The sequence below is a fragment of the Tursiops truncatus genome, unplaced genomic scaffold (assembly GCF_011762595.2).
Source record: "Tursiops truncatus isolate mTurTru1 unplaced genomic scaffold, mTurTru1.mat.Y mat_scaffold_137_arrow_ctg1, whole genome shotgun sequence".
Lineage (NCBI taxonomy): Eukaryota > Metazoa > Chordata > Mammalia > Artiodactyla > Delphinidae > Tursiops > Tursiops truncatus.
In genome coordinates, this window is record NW_022983200.1 from 27985 (window position 1) to 46829 (window position 18845).

The 18845-nt window shown below is 55.8% G+C and overlaps 7 non-coding genes across 7 annotated transcripts; all 7 read right to left on the reverse strand.

The window, feature by feature from the left end:
- Positions 1-1370: 1370 nt before the first annotated feature.
- On the reverse strand, positions 1371-1462 carry LOC117310759 (small nucleolar RNA SNORD116). The gene has a single exon (XR_004524802.1). It is a non-coding gene; the product is annotated as a small nucleolar RNA SNORD116 (small nucleolar RNA).
- A 2409-nt stretch (positions 1463-3871) lies between these two features.
- Positions 3872-3963, reverse strand: LOC117310743 (small nucleolar RNA SNORD116). The gene has a single exon (XR_004524787.1). It is a non-coding gene; the product is annotated as a small nucleolar RNA SNORD116 (small nucleolar RNA).
- Positions 3964-6430: 2467 nt separating this feature from the next.
- Positions 6431-6522, reverse strand: LOC117310766 (small nucleolar RNA SNORD116). The gene has a single exon (XR_004524809.1). It is a non-coding gene; the product is annotated as a small nucleolar RNA SNORD116 (small nucleolar RNA).
- Positions 6523-8931: 2409 nt separating this feature from the next.
- On the reverse strand, positions 8932-9023 carry LOC117310744 (small nucleolar RNA SNORD116). Its single transcript, XR_004524788.1, has one exon. It is a non-coding gene; the product is annotated as a small nucleolar RNA SNORD116 (small nucleolar RNA).
- Positions 9024-11506: 2483 nt separating this feature from the next.
- On the reverse strand, positions 11507-11597 carry LOC117310762 (small nucleolar RNA SNORD116). The gene has a single exon (XR_004524805.1). It is a non-coding gene; the product is annotated as a small nucleolar RNA SNORD116 (small nucleolar RNA).
- Positions 11598-14021: 2424 nt separating this feature from the next.
- Positions 14022-14113, reverse strand: LOC117310745 (small nucleolar RNA SNORD116). Its single transcript, XR_004524789.1, has one exon. It is a non-coding gene; the product is annotated as a small nucleolar RNA SNORD116 (small nucleolar RNA).
- Positions 14114-16580: 2467 nt separating this feature from the next.
- On the reverse strand, positions 16581-16672 carry LOC117310725 (small nucleolar RNA SNORD116). Its single transcript, XR_004524770.1, has one exon. It is a non-coding gene; the product is annotated as a small nucleolar RNA SNORD116 (small nucleolar RNA).
- Between the last annotated feature and the right edge of the window lie 2173 nt (positions 16673-18845).

Here is an 18845-nt window from a genome sequence, read left to right on the forward strand (position 1 = left end):
GTCAACTGCAGTGGTACCTGGCACATTCACACTCCGGGCCCGTCAGTGACGTGACCTCGGAGAAACAGTGAGGCCCGGGTCTTCTAGAAGCAATGTGTGACCCACAGCCATGCAATTAAGAGAACCCAGCCAACAGCCTAGACACCTGAACCGCTATGACTCGTCTGGCCTGTGGCCAGGCACACCGGATACCACAGTCTGGATGCACCAGCGCGTGGCAGTGAAAATGACCCCCGCACCACACACCCTCACCCGCCTTTAAATCTATAGCCTTTCCTTGGCAGCCGACTCCCTTTTTTCCGCATGGTTGTGCCCAGTGACCTCCGGGAGGAGCTGCAAACCTCAGGGAACGCTATGTGGGCCAGGTTTAGTAAAGATGTTGGGCTGGACTCAGGAACACCCTCACACCTTCAACACAGGGGGAACGTGGACAGACAGGGACAAAACACCCCACGACCTCCAAATCAGCCCCCATGAGAAGACACCATACTGTGCCACAAAGGCAACCATTCACTAGCATAGGGACCCGCCATGAAGTAAATCGACCAAGGAGGGGAGAAAGGCGGGACAGTCCACAGAAGTTCTCCCGTGTTCCCTCTCTACACGTGCCTCCAAATGCTCCTGAGGGGATATCAAAAGTGTTCCTGGAAGCCTATGGCCTCTGTCAATCTGTCCACCCACAAGTAGACATGTGGGCTTAGCCAGCCATTTCATGTGTCTTTATAGGTAGCCTTGCCCTTCCCTCTCCACCGGGATCCCAACGTGTCATGGAAAGATGCCAGAGCCACCCCTCACCAAAGAAGCTTGCTGTGACTTATCTTGACTAAGGCATTTTCTAGCCTGTTCACACAGCACACACAAGCCGGAAACAACCCGAGGAGGAGCCATCAGCTTGGCCAACCGCCCGGGGACAATGGCCCATTGGATTTCTCCCCTCATCATGAGAAACCTAAACTGCATCTGGTCTCCCAAGCAGAACATGACAAAGAGCCAGCCCTAGGCCAGGAATCCTGCTCTGACCCTGAGCATAGACTTCTCTTTCCGTGAGGGCACAAGGCAACGAGTAGCCGGTGGCGGCGGCCTGTAGAACTCAAATGCAGTCGATAGGACCACCAACGGTTCACGCTTCCTTTCCTAGCCGCGTGCTCGTCCGTGGCAGGGGACAGAAGTCCTGGCTCGACCAAGGAACCCAGAGACGGCACGCTGTCCCTAGCCTTCCCACCTGGATTGGCATCCCAGGCTCCTTTCCCAATGGCTCTTCTCCCCATGAGACGGCCACAACCCTCCACTCGAACAACGTGGCTGTACACACACACGGCAGCAAACGCAACCTCAACCTCTCCCTACTTTCCTTTTGGGAGCCACGTGCTGGACCTCAGTTCCGATGAGGAGACGGTAGGGTTTTCTCACTCATTTTGTTCAGATTTCCAAGGAATGCATTTGTGGGGGTCATCATCGATCCAAGCACATGCTCAAACGCCGGACATGCAAAGTTGCAGATTCCACCAAGGGACGGCCAGTGAGCTGAATCATGTCAGCGTACAGAAGCGGCCAGATCTGAGCCATGGGGCAGGAAATGCAGCCAGTTCTCAGGTCATCGAAGCTCATGTTCCCCAGGAAAAAGACAGAAGATGAGGCTGTAGCACCGGTTTTCAGTTCCCGTGGCCAAACCTCTAGGTTTTAGCAAAGAAGTGCCACTTACCGCAACAAGGTTTAAACCAGGATCCTCATGGAATGTGCGCCAACACCCCTGCGAGACTCCTCCTCCTCCCTTCACCAGGTATTATGGATGATACGGATGGCCCCAGGCTGCTCTGCTGCTGGGAGTCCGGCCCTGGCAGTCCACCTGGCTCGGGCTGAGAGAACACACGCGTGCCTGAGGATGGTGCACGGGCGCACCGAGGGAAAGGGCGATACCATCTAGTGATGCGTGCTCTATATCCCCTCAACATTTCATTTGCTGCCCATCGTGCCTGGGTGTCCGCACGTAAATGTGAAAGCAATGTGGCGTAGACGCCTTCACGGCGTGCCGCCATCAGGACAAAGAGCCCCGCTGTCCAACAACACCCTGGCCTCGGGCCCTGCAATTCCTCTCCTGAGCACTCTCCCCTCCATCACAGCTAAAGGATGTCTTCCGGAAACCCTGAGACACGCTCAGGGCAACTGTGCCTCCTCAGACTAAGAGCCAGTGACCTTTGGGGAACACACCAACTCTAAGCACACATGGCTCCACACAGTGGACGCGCCCGGAAGATCAAGAGATCTTCCACAAGGGAAGGGCACACGGCCGAATATGACGGCCTCCACCAAAAGCGGCTCATAGGGACCCACGACAAAGGGCACGTGAGGAACACCTGGGCTAATCAAGGCAGACTCACCAGCAGGCATACTTCCTGGCCTGCTGTTAGGACAGACGACCTACCCTTGTCGTACACACAAAGGTAATGGCATGGGAACCATTACGATGCCCAACGTGGCGGGGCAAACTGTTGCAGCAATTGGGTCTCTTGCAGTGCTGCCTGGCACTTTCACACTCTGGGTCCGTCAGTGACGTGACCTCGGTGAAACCGTGAGGCCCAGGTCCTCTAGAAGCAACGTGTTACCTACAGCCGCGCAACAAGAGAACCCGGCCAACAGCCTAGACACCTGAACCGGTATGACTTCTCTGGACTGTGGCCAGGCACGCCGTACACCACAGTCTCAAAGCACCAGCGGGTGGCAGGAGAAAAGATCCCCGCACCACACATCCTCTCGGGCCCGGAAACCTGTAGCCTTTCCTTGGCAGCCGACTCCCTTTCCGCGTGGTTTTGCCCAATGACCTCCGGGAAGGTCTGCAATCCTCAGGGACTGCTAGGTGGGCTGGGTGTAGTACCGATGCAGGGCTGTACTGAGGAACACCTTCACATCTTCAACACAGGGAGAACGTGGACAGACAGGGACAAAACACCCCACGGCCTCCAAATCAGCCCCCATGAGAAGACACCATACTGTGCCACGAAGGCAACCATTCCCTGGCACAGGGACCCGCCATGAAGTAAATTGACCAAGGAGGGGAAACAAGCGAGACACGCCACAGATGTGCTCCCGTGTTCCCTCTCTACACTTGCCTCCAAATGTCCCTGAGGGAATACCAAAAGTGTTCCCGGAAGCCTATGACCACCATCGATCTATCCACCCACCAGTAAACCTGTGGGATTAGCCAGCCATCTCTCGTGTCTTCTTCATTCGCCTTGCCCTCCTCTCTCCACCGGGATCCCAACGTGTCAGGGAAAGATGCCAGAGCCACCCCTCACCAAAGAAGCTTGCTGTGACTTATCTTCACTAAGGCATTTTCTAGCCCTTTCACACAGCACACACAAGCCAGACACAACCCGAGGAGGAGCCCTTAGCTTGGCCAACCTCCCGGTGGCAATGGCCCATTGGATTTCTCCCCTTATCAGGAGAAACCTAAACTGCATCTGGTCTCCCAAGCAGAACATGGCAAAGAAGCCTGCCCTAGGCCAGGAATCCTGCTCTGACCCTGAGCCTACAGACTTCCGTTTCTTTGCGGGCACAAGGCAACGAGTAGCCGGTGGCGGAGGCCTGTAGAACTCAAGGGCAGGCGACCGGACCACCAAGGGCTCACGCTTCCTCTCCTACCCGAATGCTGAACCGTGGCAGGGGACAGCAGTCCCGGCTAGACCAAGGAACCCACAGACGGCACGCTCTCCCTAGCCTTCCCTCCTGGATTGGCATCCCAGGCTCCTTTCCCAATGCCTCTTCTCCCCATCAGACGGCCACAAGCCTCAACTTAAACAGCGTGGCTGTGGACACCCACGGGAGCAAATGCAACGCGAACCTCTCCCTACTTTCCTTTTGGGAGCCACGTGTTGGACCTCAGTTCCAAGGAGGAGACGGCAGGGATTTCTCACTCATTTTGTTCAGATTTCCAAGGAATGCATTTGTGGAAGTCATCGTCGAGCCAAGCACATGCTCAAACGCTGGACATGCAAACTTGCAGATTCCACCACGGTACGGACAGCGAGCTGAATCACGTCAGCATACGGCAGTGAACAAAGCAAAGCCATTGGGGAAGGAAATGCAGCCAGTTCTCAGGGCATCGAAGCTCGGGTTCCCATGGAAAAGGCCAGAAGGTGAGGGTGTAGCCCCGTTGCACATGTTCCCTTGGTCAAACCTCTAGGTTTTAGGAAAGAGGTGCTACTTACCGCAACAAGGGTTAAACCAGGATCCTCATGGAATGCGGGCCAACACCCCTGTGAGGCTCCTCCTCCTCACTTCACCGGGTGTCAGGGATTATACAGATGGTCCCAGGTTGATCTGCTGCTGGAATTCCTTTCTTGGCATTCCACCTGGCTCGGGGTGAGAGAACACATGCGTCCTATAGGAGGGTGCACGGGTGCACCGAGCGAAAGGGCGATGTCCCTCAGTGATGCGTGCTCTGTCTCCCCTCGACATGTAATTTGCTGCAGATCTTGCCTGTGGGTCCGCAGGGAAACGTGAAAGCAACATAGAGCTGACGCCTTCAGAGGGTGCGGCCATCAGGACATAGAGCACCGCTGTCCAAAATCCCCCTGGTCTCGGGCACTGCAATTCCACTCCTGAGTGCTCTCCCATCCACCACAGCAGAAGGATGTCTTCCTAAACCCCTGAGACACCCTCTGGGCAACTGTGGCCCCTCAGACTAAGAGCCGGTGCCATCTAGGGGAACACGCCCGCCCTTGGCACATATTCTTCCACACAAGTGCCACGCTCTTACGGGGAAGAGATCTTCCACAAGGGAAGGGGCCTTGGCCGAATATGACGGCCTTCATCAAAAGCAGCTCGAAGGGAACCGTGACAAAGGGCACGTGAGGAACACCTGGACTGATCAAGGGAGACTCACCAGTAGGCACACTTCCTGAGCTGCTGCCAAGACAGATGACCTACCCTTGGTTCACACACAGAGGTAATGACATGGGAAACATTCTGAAGCCCAACGTGGTGGGGAAACCCTTGCAACCAAATGGCATGGGAGCCATTCCAATGCCCATTGTGGCGGAGAACACCATTGCACCAATGGGGTCAACTGCAGTGGTACCTGGCACATTCACACTCCGGGCCCGTCAGTGACGTGACCTCGGAGAAACAGTGAGGCCCGGGTCTTCTAGAAGCAATGTGTGACCCACAGCCATGCAATTAAGAGAACCCAGCCAACAGCCTAGACACCTGAACCGCTATGACTCGTCTGGCCTGTGGCCAGGCACACCGGATACCACAGTCTGGATGCACCAGCGCGTGGCAGTGAAAATGACCCCCGCACCACACACCCTCACCCGCCTTTAAATCTATAGCCTTTCCTTGGCAGCCGACTCCCTTTTTTCCGCATGGTTGTGCCCAGTGACCTCCGGGAGGAGCTGCAAACCTCAGGGAACGCTATGTGGGCCAGGTTTAGTAAAGATGTTGGGCTGGACTCAGGAACACCCTCACACCTTCAACACAGGGGGAACGTGGACAGACAGGGACAAAACACCCCACGACCTCCAAATCAGCCCCCATGAGAAGACACCATACTGTGCCACAAAGGCAACCATTCACTAGCATAGGGACCCGCCATGAAGTAAATCGACCAAGGAGGGGAGAAAGGCGGGACAGTCCACAGAAGTTCTCCCGTGTTCCCTCTCTACACGTGCCTCCAAATGCTCCTGAGGGGATATCAAAAGTGTTCCTGGAAGCCTATGGCCTCTGTCAATCTGTCCACCCACAAGTAGACATGTGGGCTTAGCCAGCCATTTCATGTGTCTTTATAGGTAGCCTTGCCCTTCCCTCTCCACCGGGATCCCAACGTGTCATGGAAAGATGCCAGAGCCACCCCTCACCAAAGAAGCTTGCTGTGACTTATCTTGACTAAGGCATTTTCTAGCCTGTTCACACAGCACACACAAGCCGGAAACAACCCGAGGAGGAGCCATCAGCTTGGCCAACCGCCCGGGGACAATGGCCCATTGGATTTCTCCCCTCATCATGAGAAACCTAAACTGCATCTGGTCTCCCAAGCAGAACATGACAAAGAGCCAGCCCTAGGCCAGGAATCCTGCTCTGACCCTGAGCATAGACTTCTCTTTCCGTGAGGGCACAAGGCAACGAGTAGCCGGTGGCGGCGGCCTGTAGAACTCAAATGCAGTCGATAGGACCACCAACGGTTCACGCTTCCTTTCCTAGCCGCGTGCTCGTCCGTGGCAGGGGACAGAAGTCCTGGCTCGACCAAGGAACCCAGAGACGGCACGCTGTCCCTAGCCTTCCCACCTGGATTGGCATCCCAGGCTCCTTTCCCAATGGCTCTTCTCCCCATGAGACGGCCACAACCCTCCACTCGAACAACGTGGCTGTACACACACACGGCAGCAAACGCAACCTCAACCTCTCCCTACTTTCCTTTTGGGAGCCACGTGCTGGACCTCAGTTCCGATGAGGAGACGGTAGGGTTTTCTCACTCATTTTGTTCAGATTTCCAAGGAATGCATTTGTGGGGGTCATCATCGATCCAAGCACATGCTCAAACGCCGGACATGCAAAGTTGCAGATTCCACCAAGGGACGGCCAGTGAGCTGAATCATGTCAGCATACAGAAGCGGCCAGATCTGAGCCATGGGGCAGGAAATGCAGCCAGTTCTCAGGTCATCGAAGCTCATGTTCCCCAGGAAAAAGACAGAAGATGAGGCTGTAGCACCGGTTTTCAGTTCCCGTGGCCAAACCTCTAGGTTTTAGCAAAGAAGTGCCACTTACCGCAACAAGGTTTAAACCAGGATCCTCATGGAATGTGCGCCAACACCCCTGCGAGACTCCTCCTCCTCCCTTCACCAGGTATTATGGATGATACGGATGGCCCCAGGCTGCTCTGCTGCTGGGAGTCCGGCCCTGGCAGTCCACCTGGCTCGGGCTGAGAGAACACACGCGTGCCTGAGGATGGTGCACGGGCGCACCGAGGGAAAGGGCGATACCATCTAGTGATGCGTGCTCTATATCCCCTCAACATTTCATTTGCTGCCCATCGTGCCTGGGTGTCCGCACGTAAATGTGAAAGCAATGTGGCGTAGACGCCTTCACGGCGTGCCGCCATCAGGACAAAGAGCCCCGCTGTCCAACAACACCCTGGCCTCGGGCCCTGCAATTCCTCTCCTGAGCACTCTCCCCTCCATCACAGCTAAAGGATGTCTTCCGGAAACCCTGAGACACGCTCAGGGCAACTGTGCCTCCTCAGACTAAGAGCCAGTGACCTTTGGGGAACACACCAACTCTAAGCACACATGGCTCCACACAGTGGACGCGCCCGGAAGATCAAGAGATCTTCCACAAGGGAAGGGCACACGGCCGAATATGACGGCCTCCACCAAAAGCGGCTCATAGGGACCCACGACAAAGGGCACGTGAGGAACACCTGGGCTAATCAAGGCAGACTCACCAGCAGGCATACTTCCTGGCCTGCTGTTAGGACAGACGACCTACCCTTGTCGTACACACAAAGGTAATGGCATGGGAACCATTACGATGCCCAACGTGGCGGGGCAAACTGTTGCAGCAATTGGGTCTCTTGCAGTGCTGCCTGGCACTTTCACACTCTGGGTCCGTCAGTGACGTGACCTCGGTGAAACCGTGAGGCCCAGGTCCTCTAGAAGCAACGTGTTACCTACAGCCGCGCAACAAGAGAACCCGGCCAACAGCCTAGACACCTGAACCGGTATGACTTCTCTGGACTGTGGCCAGGCACGCCGTACACCACAGTCTCAAAGCACCAGCGGGTGGCAGGAGAAAAGATCCCCGCACCACACATCCTCTCGGGCCCGGAAACCTGTAGCCTTTCCTTGGCAGCCGACTCCCTTTCCGCGTGGTTTTGCCCAATGACCTCCGGGAAGGTCTGCAATCCTCAGGGACTGCTAGGTGGGCTGGGTGTAGTACCGATGCAGGGCTGTACTGAGGAACACCTTCACATCTTCAACACAGGGAGAACGTGGACAGACAGGGACAAAACACCCCACGGCCTCCAAATCAGCCCCCATGAGAAGACACCATACTGTGCCACGAAGGCAACCATTCCCTGGCACAGGGACCCGCCATGAAGTAAATTGACCAAGGAGGGGAAACAAGCGAGACACGCCACAGATGTGCTCCCGTGTTCCCTCTCTACACTTGCCTCCAAATGTCCCTGAGGGAATACCAAAAGTGTTCCCGGAAGCCTATGACCACCATCGATCTATCCACCCACCAGTAAACCTGTGGGATTAGCCAGCCATCTCTCGTGTCTTCTTCATTCGCCTTGCCCTCCTCTCTCCACCGGGATCCCAACGTGTCAGGGAAAGATGCCAGAGCCACCCCTCACCAAAGAAGCTTGCTGTGACTTATCTTCACTAAGGCATTTTCTAGCCCTTTCACACAGCACACACAAGCCAGACACAACCCGAGGAGGAGCCCTTAGCTTGGCCAACCTCCCGGTGGCAATGGCCCATTGGATTTCTCCCCTTATCAGGAGAAACCTAAACTGCATCTGGTCTCCCAAGCAGAACATGGCAAAGAAGCCTGCCCTAGGCCAGGAATCCTGCTCTGACCCTGAGCCTACAGACTTCCGTTTCTTTGCGGGCACAAGGCAACGAGTAGCCGGTGGCGGAGGCCTGTAGAACTCAAGGGCAGGCGACCGGACCACCAAGGGCTCACGCTTCCTCTCCTACCCGAATGCTGAACCGTGCAGGGGACAGCAGTCCTGGCTAGAACCAAGGAACCCACAGACGGCACGCTCTCCCTAGCCTTCCCTCCTGGATTGGCATCCCAGGCTCCTTTCCCAATGCCTCTTCTCCCCATCAGACGGCCACAAGCCTCAACTTAAACAGCGTGGCTGTGGACACCCACGGGAGCAAATGCAACGCGAACCTCTCCCTACTTTCCTTTTGGGAGCCACGTGTTGGACCTCAGTTCCAAGGAGGAGACGGCAGGGATTTCTCACTCATTTTGTTCAGATTTCCAAGGAATGCATTTGTGGAAGTCATCGTCGAGCCAAGCACATGCTCAAACGCTGGACATGCAAACTTGCAGATTCCACCACGGTACGGACAGCGAGCTGGAATCCACGTCAGCATACGGGCAGTGAACAAAGCAAAGCCATTGGGGAAGGAAATGCAGCCAGTTCTCAGGTCATCGAAGCTCGGGTTCCCATGGAAAAGGCCAGAAGGTGAGGGTGTAGCCCCGTTGCACATGTTCCCTTGGTCAAACCTCTAGGTTTTAGGAAAGAGGTGCCTACTTACCGCAACAAGGGTTAAACCAGGATCCTCATGGAATGCGGGCCAAACACCCCTGTGAGGACTCCTCCTCCTCACTTCACCGGGTGTCAGGGATTATACAGATGGTCCCAGGTTGATCTGCTGCTGGAATTCCTTTCTTGGCATTCCACCTGGCTCGGGGTAGAGAACACATGCGTCCTATAGGAGGGTGCACGGGTGCACCGAGCGAAAGGGCGATGTCCCTCAGTGATGCGTGCTCTGTCTCCCCTCGACAGGTAATTTGCTGCAGATCTTGCCTGTGGGTCCGCAGGGAAACGTGAAAGCAACATAGAGCTGACGCCTTCAGAGGGTGCGGCCATCAGGACATAGAGCACCGCTGTCCAAAATCCCCTGGTCATCGGGCACTGCAATTCCACTCCTGAGTGCTCTCCCATCCACACAGCAGAAGGCTGGTCTTCCTAACCCCTGAGACACCCTCTGGGCAACTGTGGCCCCTCAGACTAAGAGCTCGTGCCATCTAGGGGAACACGCCCGCCCTTGGCACATATTCTTCCACAACAAGTGCTCACGCTCTTACGGGGAAGAGATCTTCCACAAGGGAAGGGGCCTTGGCCGAATATGACGGCCTTCATCAAAAGCAGCTCGAAGGGAACCGTGACAAAGGGCACGTGAGGAACACCTGGACTGATCAAGGGAGACTCACCAGTAGGCACACTTCCTGAGCTGCTGCCAAGACAGATGACCTACCCTTGGTTCACACACAGAGGTAATGACATGGGAAACATTCTGAAGCCCAACGTGGTGGGGAAACCCTTGCAACCAAATGGCATGGAGCCATTCCAATGCCCATTGTGGGCGGAGAACACCATTGCACAATGGGGTCAACTGCAGTGGTACCTGGCACATTCACACTCCGGGCCCGTCAGTGACGTGACCTCGGAGAAACAGTGAGGCCCGGGTCTTCTAGAAGCAATGTGTGACCCACAGCCATGCAATTAAGAGAACCCAGCCAACAGCCTAGACACCTGAACCGCTATGACTCGTCTGGCCTGTGGCCAGGCACACCCGGATACCACAGTCTGGATGCAACCAGCGCGTGGCAGTGAAAATGACCCCCGCACCCACACACCCTCACCCGCCTTTAAATCTATAGCCTTTCCTTGGCAGCCGAACTCCCTTTTTTCCGCATGGTTGTGCCCAGTGACCTCCGGGAGGAGCTGCAAACCTCAGGGAACGCTATGTGGGCCAGGTTAGTAAAGATGTTGGGCTGGACTCAGGAACAACCCTCACACCTTCAACACAGGGGGAACGTGGACAGACAGGGACAAAACACCCCACGACCTCCAAATCAGCCCCATGAGAAGACACCATACTGTGCCACAAAGGCAACCATTCACTAGCATAGGGACCCGCCATGAAGTAAATCGACCAAGGAGGGGAGAAAGGCGGGACAGTTCCCACAGAAGTTCTCCCCGTGTTCCCTCTCTACACGTGCCTCCAAATGCTCCTGAGGGGATATCAAAAGTGTTCCTGGAAGCCTATGGCCTCTGTCAATCTGTCCACCCACAAGTAGACATGTGGGCTTAGCCAGCCATTTCATGTGTCTTTATAGGTAGCCTTGCCCTTCCCTCTCCACCGGGATCCCAACGTGTCATGGAAAGATGCCAGAGCCCACCCCTCACCAAAGAAGCTTGCTGTGACTTATCTTGACTAAGGCATTTTCTAGCCTGTTCACACAGCACACACAAGCCGGAAACAACCCGAGGAGGAAGCCATCAGCTTGGCCAACCCGCCCGGGGACAATGGCCCATTGGATTTCTCCCCTCATCATGAGAAACCTAAACTGCATCTGGTCTCCCAAGCAGAACATGACAAAGAGCCAGCCCTAGGCCAGGAATCCTGCTCTGACCCTGAGCATAGACTTCTCTTTCCGTGAGGGCACAAGGCAACGAGTAGCCGGTGGCGGCGGCCTGTAGAACTCAAATGCAGTCGATAGGACCACCAACGGTTTCAACGCTTCCTTTCCTAGCCGCGTGCTCGTCCGTGGCAGGGGACAGAAGTCCTGGCTCGACCAAGGAACCCAGAGACGGCACGCTGTCCCTAGCCTTCCCACCTGGATTGGCATCCCAGGCTCCTTTCCCAATGGCTCTTCTCCCCATGAGGACGGCCACAACCCTCCACTCGAACAACGTGGCTGTACACACACAGCGGCAGCAAACGCAACCTCACCTCTCCCTACTTTCCTTTGGGAGCCACGTGCTGGACCTCAGTTCCGATGAGGAGAACGGTAGGGTTTTCTCACTCATTTGTTCAGATTTCAAGGAATGCATTTGGTGGGGTCATCATCGATCCAAGCACATGCTCAAACGCCGGACATGCAAAGTTGCAGATTCCACAAGGGACGGCCAGTGAGCTGAATCATGTCAGCATACAGAAGCGGCCAGATCTGAGCCATGGGGCAGGAAATGCAGCCAGTTCTCAGGTCATCGAAGCTCATGTTCCCCAGGAAAAAGACAGAAGATGAGGCTGTAGCACCGGTTTTCAGTTCCCGTGGCCAAACCTCTAGGTTTTAGCAAAGAAGTGCCACTTAACGCAACAAGGTTTAAACCAGGATCCTCATGAATGTGCGCCAACACCCCTGCGAGACTCCTCCTCCTCCCTTCACCAGTATTATGGATGATACGGATGGCCCCAGGCTGCTCTGCTGCTGGGAGTCCGCCCTGGCAGTCCACCTGGCTCGGGCTGAGAGAACACACGCGTGCCTGAGGATGGTGCACGGCGCACCGAGGGAAAGGGCGATACCATCTAGTGATGGCGTGCTCTATATCCCCTCAACATTTCATTTGCTGCCCATCGTGCCTGGGTGGTCCGCACGTAATGTGAAAGCAAGGTGGCGTAGACGCCTTCACGGCGTGCCGCCATCAGGGACAAGAGCCCCGCTGTCCAACAACACCCTGGCCTCGGGCCCCTGCAATTCCTCTCCTGAGCACTCTCCCCTCCATCACAGCTAAAGGATGTCTTCCGGAAACCCTGAGACACGCTCAGGGCAACTGTGCCTCCTCAGACTAAGAGCCAGTGACCTTTGGGGAACACACCAACTCTAAGCACACATGGCTCCACACAGTGGACGCGCCCGGAAGATCAAGAGATCTTCCACAAGGGAAAGGGCACACGGGCCGAATATGGACGGCCTCCACCAAAAGCGGCTCATAGGGACCCCACGACAAAGGGCACGTGAGGAACACCTGGGCTAATCAAGGCAGACTCACCAGCAGGCATACTTCCTGGCCTGCTGTTAGGACAGACGACCTACCCTTGTCGTACACACAAAGGTAATGGCATGGGAACCATTACGATGCCCAACGTGGCGGGGCGAAAACTGTTGCAGCAATTGGGTTCTCTTGCAGTGCTGCCTGGCACTTTCACACTCTGGGTCCGTCAGTGACTGGACCTCGGTGAAACCGTGAGGCCCAGGTCCTCTAGAAGCAACGTGTTACCTACAGCCGCGCAACAAGAGAACCCGAGCCAACAGCCTAGACACCTGAACCGGTATGACTTCTCTGGACTGTGGCCAGGCACGCCGTACACCACAGTCTCAAAGCACCAGCGGGTGGCAGGAGAAAGATCCCCGCACCACAACATCCTCTCGGGCCCGGAAACCTGTAGCCTTTCCTTGGGCAGCCGACTATCCCCTTTCCGCGTGGTTTTGCCCAATGACCTCCGGGAAGGTCTGCAATCCTCAGGGACTGCTAGGTGGGCTGGGTGTAGTACCGATGCCAGGGCTGTACTGAGGAACACCTTCCACATCTTCAACACAGGGAGAACGTGGACAGACAGGGACAAAACACCCACGCCTCCAAATCACCCCCATGAGAGACACCATACTGTGCCACGAAGGCAAACCATTCCCTGGCACAGGGACCCGCCATGAAGTAAATTGACCAAGGAGGGGAAACAAGCGAGAACACGCCACAGATGTGCTCCCGTGTTCCCGTCTCTACACTTGCCTCCAAATGTCCCTGAGGGAATACCAAAAAGTGTTCCCGGAAGCCTATGACCACCATCGATCTATCCACCCACCAGTAACCTGTGGGATTAGCCAGCCATCTCTCGTGTCTTCTTCATTCGCCTTGCCTCACTCCTCTCCACCGGGGATCCCAACGTGTCAGGGAAAGATGCCAGAGCCACCCCTCACAAAGAAGCTTGCTGTGACTTATCTTCACTAAGGGCATTTTCTAGCCCTTTCACACAGCACCACCACAAGCCAGACCAACCCGAGGAGGAGCCCTTAGCTTGGCCAAACCTCCCGGTGGCAATGGCCCATTGGATTTCTCCCCTTATCAGGAGAAACCTAAACTGCATCTGGTCTCCCAAGCAGAACATGGCAAAGAAGCCTGCCCTAGGCCAGGAATCCTGCTCTGACCCTGAGCCTACAGACTTCCGTTTCTTTGCGGGCACAAGGCAACGAGTAGCCGGTGGCGGAGGCCTGTAGAACTCAAGGGCAGGCGACCGGACCACCAAGGGCTCACGCTTCCTCTCCTACCCGAATGCTGAACCGTGGCAGGGGACAGCAGTCCTGGCTAGACCAAGGAAACCCACAGACGGCACGCTCTCCCTAGCCTTCCCTCCTGGATTGGCATCCCAGGCTCCTTTCCCAATGCCTCTTCTCCCCATCAGACGGCCACAAGCCTCAACTTAAACAGCGTGGCTGTGGACACCCACGGGAGCAAATGCAACGCGAACCTCTCCCTACTTTCCTTTTGGGAGCCACGTGTTGGACCTCAGTTCCAAGGAGGAGACGGCAGGGATTTCTCACTCATTTTGTTCAGATTTCCAAGGAATGCATTTGTGGAAGTCATCGTCGAGCCAAGCACATGCTCAAACGCTGGACATGCAAACTTGCAGATTCCACCACGGTACGGACAGCGAGCTGAATCACGTCAGCATACGGCAGTGAACAAAGCAAAGCCATTGGGGAAGGAAATGCAGCCAGTTCTCAGGGCATCGAAGCTCGGGTTCCCATGGAAAAGGCCAGAAGGTGAGGGTGTAGCCCCGTTGCACATGTTCCCTTGGTCAAACCTCTAGGTTTTAGGAAAGAGGTGCTACTTACCGCAACAAGGGTTAAACCAGGATCCTCATGGAATGCGGGCCAACACCCCTGTGAGGCTCCTCCTCCTCACTTCACCGGGTGTCAGGGATTATACAGATGGTCCCAGGTTGATCTGCTGCTGGAATTCCTTTCTTGGCATTCCACCTGGCTCGGGGTGAGAGAACACATGCGTCCTATAGGAGGGTGCACGGGTGCACCGAGCGAAAGGGCGATGTCCCTCAGTGATGCGTGCTCTGTCTCCCCTCGACATGTAATTTGCTGCAGATCTTGCCTGTGGGTCCGCAGGGAAACGTGAAAGCAACATAGAGCTGACGCCTTCAGAGGGTGCGGCCATCAGGACATAGAGCACCGCTGTCCAAAATCCCCCTGGTCTCGGGCACTGCAATTCCACTCCTGAGTGCTCTCCCATCCACCACAGCAGAAGGATGTCTTCCTAAACCCCTGAGACACCCTCTGGGCAACTGTGGCCCCTCAGACTAAGAGCCGGTGCCATCTAGGGGAACACGCCCGCCCTTGGCACATATTCTTCCACACAAGTGCCACGCTCTTACGGGGAAGAGATCTTCCACAAGGGAAGGGGCCTTGGCCGAATATGACGGCCTTCATCAAAAGCAGCTCGAAGGGAACCGTGACAAAGGGCACGTGAGGAACACCTGGACTGATCAAGGGAGACTCACCAGTAGGCACACTTCCTGAGCTGCTGCCAAGACAGATGACCTACCCTTGGTTCACACACAGAGGTAATGACATGGGAAACATTCTGAAGCCCAACGTGGTGGGGAAACCCTTGCAACCAAATGGCATGGGAGCCATTCCAATGCCCATTGTGGCGGAGAACACCATTGCACCAATGGGGTCAACTGCAGTGGTACCTGGCACATTCACACTCCGGGCCCGTCAGTGACGTGACCTCGGAGAAACAGTGAGGCCCGGGTCTTCTAGAAGCAATGTGTGACCCACAGCCATGCAATTAAGAGAACCCAGCCAACAGCCTAGACACCTGAACCGCTATGACTCGTCTGGCCTGTGGCCAGGCACACCGGATACCACAGTCTGGATGCACCAGCGCGTGGCAGTGAAAATGACCCCCGCACCACACACCCTCACCCGCCTTTAAATCTATAGCCTTTCCTTGGCAGCCGACTCCCTTTTTTCCGCATGGTTGTGCCCAGTGACCTCCGGGAGGAGCTGCAAACCTCAGGGAACGCTATGTGGGCCAGGTTTAGTAAAGATGTTGGGCTGGACTCAGGAACACCCTCACACCTTCAACACAGGGGGAACGTGGACAGACAGGGACAAAACACCCCACGACCTCCAAATCAGCCCCCATGAGAAGACACCATACTGTGCCACAAAGGCAACCATTCACTAGCATAGGGACCCGCCATGAAGTAAATCGACCAAGGAGGGGAGAAAGGCGGGACAGTCCACAGAAGTTCTCCCGTGTTCCCTCTCTACACGTGCCTCCAAATGCTCCTGAGGGGATATCAAAAGTGTTCCTGGAAGCCTATGGCCTCTGTCAATCTGTCCACCCACAAGTAGACATGTGGGCTTAGCCAGCCATTTCATGTGTCTTTATAGGTAGCCTTGCCCTTCCCTCTCCACCGGGATCCCAACGTGTCATGGAAAGATGCCAGAGCCACCCCTCACCAAAGAAGCTTGCTGTGACTTATCTTGACTAAGGCATTTTCTAGCCTGTTCACACAGCACACACAAGCCGGAAACAACCCGAGGAGGAGCCATCAGCTTGGCCAACCGCCCGGGGACAATGGCCCATTGGATTTCTCCCCTCATCATGAGAAACCTAAACTGCATCTGGTCTCCCAAGCAGAACATGACAAAGAGCCAGCCCTAGGCCAGGAATCCTGCTCTGACCCTGAGCATAGACTTCTCTTTCCGTGAGGGCACAAGGCAACGAGTAGCCGGTGGCGGCGGCCTGTAGAACTCAAATGCAGTCGATAGGACCACCAACGGTTCACGCTTCCTTTCCTAGCCGCGTGCTCGTCCGTGGCAGGGGACAGAAGTCCTGGCTCGACCAAGGAACCCAGAGACGGCACGCTGTCCCTAGCCTTCCCACCTGGATTGGCATCCCAGGCTCCTTTCCCAATGGCTCTTCTCCCCATGAGACGGCCACAACCCTCCACTCGAACAACGTGGCTGTACACACACACGGCAGCAAACGCAACCTCAACCTCTCCCTACTTTCCTTTTGGGAGCCACGTGCTGGACCTCAGTTCCGATGAGGAGACGGTAGGGTTTTCTCACTCATTTTGTTCAGATTTCCAAGGAATGCATTTGTGGGGGTCATCATCGATCCAAGCACATGCTCAAACGCCGGACATGCAAAGTTGCAGATTCCACCAAGGGACGGCCAGTGAGCTGAATCATGTCAGCATACAGAAGCGGCCAGATCTGAGCCATGGGGCAGGAAATGCAGCCAGTTCTCAGGTCATCGAAGCTCATGTTCCCCAGGAAAAAGACAGAAGATGAGGCTGTAGCACCGGTTTTCAGTTCCCGTGGCCAAACCTCTAGGTTTTAGCAAAGAAGTGCCACTTACCGCAACAAGGTTTAAACCAGGATCCTCATGGAATGTGCGCCAACACCCCTGCGAGACTCCTCCTCCTCCCTTCACCAGGTATTATGGATGATACGGATGGCCCCAGGCTGCTCTGCTGCTGGGAGTCCGGCCCTGGCAGTCCACCTGGCTCGGGCTGAGAGAACACACGCGTGCCTGAGGATGGTGCACGGGCGCACCGAGGGAAAGGGCGATACCATCTAGTGATGCGTGCTCTATATCCCCTCAACATTTCATTTGCTGCCCATCGTGCCTGGGTGTCCGCACGTAAATGTGAAAGCAATGTGGCGTAGACGCCTTCACGGCGTGCCGCCATCAGGACAAAGAGCCCCGCTGTCCAACAACACCCTGGCCTCGGGCCCTGCAATTCCTCTCCTGAGCACTCTCCCCTCCATCACAGCTAAAGGATGTCTTCCGGAAACCCTGAGACACGCTCAGGGCAACTGTGCCTCCTCAGACTAAGAGCCAGTGACCTTTGGGGAACACACCAACTCTAAGCACACATGGCTCCACACAGTGGACGCGCCCGGAAGATCAAGAGATCTTCCACAAGGGAAGGGCACACGGCCGAATATGACGGCCTCCACCAAAAGCGGCTCATAGGGACCCACGACAAAGGGCACGTGAGGAACACCTGGGCTAATCAAGGCAGACTCACCAGCAGGCATACTTCCTGGCCTGCTGTTAGGACAGACGACCTACCCTTGTCGTACACACAAAGGTAATGGCATGGGAACCATTACGATGCCCAACGTGGCGGGGCAAACTGTTGCAGCAATTGGGTCTCTTGCAGTGCTGCCTGGCACTTTCACACTCTGGGTCCGTCAGTGACGTGACCTCGGTGAAACCGTGAGGCCCAGGTCCTCTAGAAGCAACGTGTTACCTACAGCCGCGCAACAAGAGAACCCGGCCAACAGCCTAGACACCTGAACCGGTATGACTTCTCTGGACTGTGGCCAGGCACGCCGTACACCACAGTCTCAAAGCACCAGCGGGTGGCAGGAGAAAAGATCCCCGCACCACACATCCTCTCGGGCCCGGAAACCTGTAGCCTTTCCTTGGCAGCCGACTCCCTTTCCGCGTGGTTTTGCCCAATGACCTCCGGGAAGGTCTGCAATCCTCAGGGACTGCTAGGTGGGCTGGGTGTAGTACCGATGCAGGGCTGTACTGAGGAACACCTTCACATCTTCAACACAGGGAGAACGTGGACAGACAGGGACAAAACACCCCACGGCCTCCAAATCAGCCCCCATGAGAAGACACCATACTGTGCCACGAAGGCAACCATTCCCTGGCACAGGGACCCGCCATGAAGTAAATTGACCAAGGAGGGGAAACAAGCGAGACACGCCACAGATGTGCTCCCGTGTTCCCTCTCTACACTTGCCTCCAAATGTCCCTGAGGGAATACCAAAAGTGTTCCCGGAAGCCTATGACCACCATCGATCTATCCACCCACCAGTAAACCTGTGGGATTAGCCAGCCATCTCTCGTGTCTTCTTCATTCGCCTTGCCCTCCTCTCTCCACCGGGATCCCAACGTGTCAGGGAAAGATGCCAGAGCCACCCCTCACCAAAGAAGCTTGCTGTGACTTATCTTCACTAAGGCATTTTCTAGCCCTTTCACACAGCACACACAAGCCAGACACAACCCGAGGAGGAGCCCTTAGCTTGGCCAACCTCCCGGTGGCAATGGCCCATTGGATTTCTCCCCTTATCAGGAGAAACCTAAACTGCATCTGGTCTCCCAAGCAGAACATGGCAAAGAAGCCTGCCCTAGGCCAGGAATCCTGCTCTGACCCTGAGCCTACAGACTTCCGTTTCTTTGCGGGCACAAGGCAACGAGTAGCCGGTGGCGGAGGCCTGTAGAACTCAAGGGCAGGCGACCGGACCACCAAGGGCTCACGCTTCCTCTC